This window comes from Pinus tabuliformis, chromosome X (assembly GCF_031772625.1).
Source record: "Pinus tabuliformis cultivar Carrire ecotype Pingquan chromosome X, CPIR1, whole genome shotgun sequence".
Taxonomy (NCBI): domain Eukaryota; kingdom Viridiplantae; phylum Streptophyta; class Pinopsida; order Pinales; family Pinaceae; genus Pinus; species Pinus tabuliformis.
Genome location: NC_142308.1, coordinates 2750081 through 2755134, shown reverse-complemented (window position 1 = coordinate 2755134; position 5054 = coordinate 2750081).

Sequence of the window (5054 nt, the reverse complement as noted above, 5' to 3'; positions counted from 1 at the left end):
GCGAGATTTTAAGAAGTAAGTTCTGTATACTAGCTTCATCTTGTTTTATATTCTGCAGAATAATGTTCTGTTGAACGGTCACCCATATTTTGTGGTATCAGATCCATATCCCATTCCTTGGAAATATATCTGTGACGAAATACATTCTATAGACAGAATCTGAAGAAAGCCAGGAAGCCTTCGAAAGGCATCTTTGTTTTACATTGTGCTGAGTAGATAAAAGCTCCTTCAGTCGACTTCTGAAATAGATTGTATCAGTCCATTATGGCTAGATTTTTGAGATCCTTTTCTACCATAGATAAAAGATCAATATAAGAAGTAGAAAATAGATCTGTTGAGGCAGATATAAATGAACATGAACAAGTTGAAGATCCCGAAAGCTGGAACCCTCCCACCTTAGACATTAAAGAAGTCTATCCGGTTCCAATGATGTTTAAGCTTTCAAAGAAATATTACTTCAAAGAAGTTGAAGTTAAGATCAGAATTAAAGGTCCACATGTATAGATAATAGGGTTAAATATATTCTCTGAAGATGAAATAAAAAAGTTTAGAAAATATGCTAAGGAAGGAAGGTTTTATTATTTACGTTTTGGAGCAATAAGAATTGGCCTAGCTCCTTTGTTCAGACATGGATTAAATACTCCCTGCATAGCAGAACTGTTTGACTCAAGGCATAATGAATATGATCACGCTAGAATAGGAACAATACTTGGAAATTTGATGTCTGGTTGTCAATATGGAACGATATATCCTGATTATGCTATCAGTCTGACAGATATTCATCTAAAAGAATGTTGGAAAGCCTTGATATGAGTACAAGGATTGTCTATGGCAGATGAAAGTGAATTTTTGTCTGTAATTGTTCAAACTTCCTTTCAGTTAAAAAATACTGTACATCCAAAACTAAAACAGCCAGTGTTGAGAGACAGTGTGACAGTCGGGATAGGAAATGCACAGATTGAAGGTGTGCATTATGATAAAGAAACATTACCCGATCACTGGTATATTCAATACAAGTCTTTGGCTTCAGATAATGCAAGCAGTAAGGTTAAAAGAATGGCTCTTGAAGATGGGGGGGTAAAAATAATTCCTAATTATTCTAGCTACCCAAGAATCCCTAAGCCAATAGTATTACCAGAGAAACATGTTTTACCAGTTGAAGCACCTATCCAAAGTGGAAGAAAGTCTTTCTATAGACAGTTGACCATACCAGAAGAACCTTCCACTAGCACCAGTACACCTCGGTCTGAAAGTCAGTTGTATATTCCTGAAGAAAAGCCCTTTTCAGCTGTGAATAAAATGTTTAGAACTCATGTAAATACTTATTCACCTATGGAAGAATACCAGTATGCTAACAAAAAATTTGTTAGGGGGGGAAAATGGCCACCTGCTTCACTTGATTTTTGGTCAGTTGTACTTCTAGAGCAAAGAAGAAATAGAAAATGAGAGATTGAAGAAAATTTGTGTGGATATGCTTCTGGGGAGTTTACAGCAAGTCAGAAAAACTACTTCATAGCTGAAAAGGAGACATTAGCTATCTTCAACGGAATTCAGCGGTTTGAGGTATATCTAACCCCAGTTAAGTTTTTAATTAGAACAGACTCCAAAATTTTTAAGTATTTTTGTCAGCAAAGGTTTCAAGACAACTTGCAAAAGGCAAAATTTTGGCCTGGCAAATCTGGTTTTAGCAATTTGAATTTGAGGTTGAGTGGATATCAGGCAACTCAAATTTCTTGACAGACGTTCTAACCAGAGACATGAGTAAGATGTTCATAACCTGTAAATATTCGGTTTTTGAGATTCCGGGCAAAAACCCAGCAGATGATAGTTTTGCCACATTTGTAGATAGATTTAGAATTTTAGAAAGTCAAGCAAATTGGGTAACAGATGAAATCAAGAAAGTGGTCGGTTTGAGACTCAGAAGAAATATGTGGATCATAAAATGTCAGGCATGGCAATCGAAGAATGTGGGCATCTCACTAGGCTTAGATGAAAATTTGGTAAAAATCTTTCCTCTACCAAATATGAAGGTTAAGCTTTTCTTTAGAAGCTTATGTGATTTGTGGTCTAGTGTTTATACAAAAGAAATGATCTGGACACTCATGGTTTTAAACTATTATCAGATCATAGGAGGTGTTGATTTTGCCCTCAGTCTATTTACAGGTGCCAAGATTTTAGATTTAGAAGAAATTCCCATGACAGAAGAAATGATAAAATATTTGGTGACATTAAAAATCCCAGATATTTTTGAGGAGCTCGAAACTTCTTTTCTCCAGAGAATCGATGAGAATTATCATCTTACTGATACATTCCCTCAGTATGAAATTTTTGAAAACTTTGCAGATTGGGAGATCAGAGGAGGAGAGTGCAGAAAGGTTCAGGTTACCAGAGTATCCCAGTGTATACAAAGAACTGCACAGTATTTAAAGACATTTGCTTATCCCTGGGATTTTCACAGTTTAAGGATCAGAGATAATATAGAGCCAAATCCATTTGCTCAAGTTTTTAGTCATGAAAGGATTGGCAGCTTTGAAACTGGTAACAACCAAGAATTAATTAAACAGCATGCTGAATGGTTCCATGAATTTGGAAATTTAAAACTGACAGAAAAGTTGCAAATTTTAAATAAACTAGATGGGTTACAAGGACAACCTAAAGCCCTGAAGTTTATAATTAATCAGAGGGCACTAATAACCATTTCAGTCTTATCTCCAAATTGGAATAATAATGTCATCCATCTTGTTAGTTTAACGATTTCAAAAAGGATATGCACATCAATAATTTTTGAACTTGGATGGCAGCACAGAGATATTTTGAATGAAAATTGTCGATTATGGATTCAACACGCTTTCTCATAATGATTTCTAATTAAAAATGCAGAACACGCATAATGAGATTCAAAATATGGGTGACCGTTCAACAGAACATTATTCTGCAGAATATAAAACAAGATGAAGCTGGTATACAGAACTTACTTCTTAAAATCTCGCAGCTTTCTGGAAATAAAAGTCTGACTCTCTAGATCTTCTCCTCAGGGAACATGCACGAGTCTCACACGACCTCTCTCCACGGGTCTCTGCTCCAGTGCCTTACAGTTCAACCTCTTTTAGACTTCAGAAACTATCCTCAGACGGATTGCAGAACTGTCCTCAGACAGACAGCCCAGTAGGCTTCGATATTAATAAAAGCAAGAAGAGAATACAAAGCTTATTACAACAGAAGTGTCTCAGAGTTCATTACAACACACATGCTCCCAATCGAACGATGATCTGAACTCATGAGGGCTCGTTCTTAAATAGGCTAAAAACGAATCTAAACTTAGTTAAGACATGACATAAAGTAGAAATAATTGAGGGTTCTGTGGGTATCTTTTTCCACCGACGGTGTCTACTCAACCTTTTCTGTACAAAGGAATCCTGTCACAACATGTGATCAACATTATCACATTGCTGACAAAGATTCTACCAAGGGCCCATGGGGCTTCTCGTCTCCCATAAGTCTTCTTCAGAGGATCCGGGAGATGGTTCGTACTCATCTATCATTTGGCGGTAGTGTCTTTTTATCAGTCGGTCATACAGTTCATCGATTATTTGGATCTTGTGCATCTGCCATTTCATCCTTTTCTTTCGGCTGCATTATTGTTGTCCGAAGAGATGCTGCTGACGATGATTCTCCTTGGCTAATATTCGTTTTGATTTTATGGAGGCCCGGTTGTTGTGAGGTAAACATCATTTCTTGCTTTTGTTCTTGCTTTTCCCATTTGTTCAAAAAAGGAAGAGCACTTACTTCAATATCAAGAAACGAATCTTTAAAGGCGTTCCAGGTTGCAGGCGCTTTCTGTACTGCCAGCTCGATGCCATCTAAATATTCCCACTTAAAGATCTGGAACATGTTAGTGGAGCTTTCAATAGCGCGCTGAATCCATAATCGACAATTTTCATTCAAAATATCTTTGTGCTGCCATCCAAGTTCAAAAATTATTGATGTGCATATCCTTTTTGAAATCGTTAAACTAACAAGATGGACGACATTATTATTCCAATTTGGAGATAAGATTGAAATGGTTATTATTGCCCTCTGATTAATTATAAACTTCAGGGCTTTAGGCTGTCCTTGTAACCCATCTAGTTTATTTAAAATTTGCAACTTTTCTGTCAGTTTTAAATTTCCAAATTCATGGGATAAGAAAATGTCTTTAAATACTGTGCAGTTCTTTGTATACACTGGGATACTCTGGTAACCTAAACCTTTCTGCACTCTCCTCCGCTGATCTCCCAATCTGCAAAGTTTTCAAAAATTTCATACTGAGGGAATGTATCAGTAAGATGATAATTCTCATCGATTCTCTGGAGAAAAGAAGTTTCGAGCTCCTCAAAAATATCTTGGATTTTTAATGTCACCAAATATTTTATCATTTCTTGTCATGGGAATTTCTTCTAAATCTAAAATCTTGGCACCTGTAAATAGACTGAGGGCAAAATCAACACCTCCTATGATCTGATAATAGTTTAAAACCTTGAGTGTCTAGATCATTTCTTTTGTATAAACACTAGACCACAAATCACATAAGCTTCTAAAGAAAAGCTTAACCTTCATATTTGGTAGAGGAAAGATTTTTACCAAATTTTCATCTAAGCCTAGTGAGATGCCCACATTCTTTGATTGCCATGCCTAACATTTTCTGATCCACATATTTCTTCTGAGTCTCAAACCGACCACTTTCTTGATTTCATCTGTTACCCAATTTGCTTGACTTTCTAAAATTCTAAATCTATCTACAAATGTGGCAAAACTATCATCTGCGTGGCTTTTGCCCGGAATCTCAAAAACCGAATATTTACAGGTTATGAACATCTTACTCATGTCTCTGGTTAGAACGTCTGTCAAGAAATTTGAGTTGTCTGGTATCCACTCAACCTCAAATTCAAATTGCTGAAACCAGATTTTCCAGGCCAAAATTCTGCCTTTTGCAAGTTGTCTTGAAACCTTTGCTGACAGAAAATACTTAAAATTTTTGGAGTCTGTTCTGATTAAAAACTTAACTGGGGTTAGAT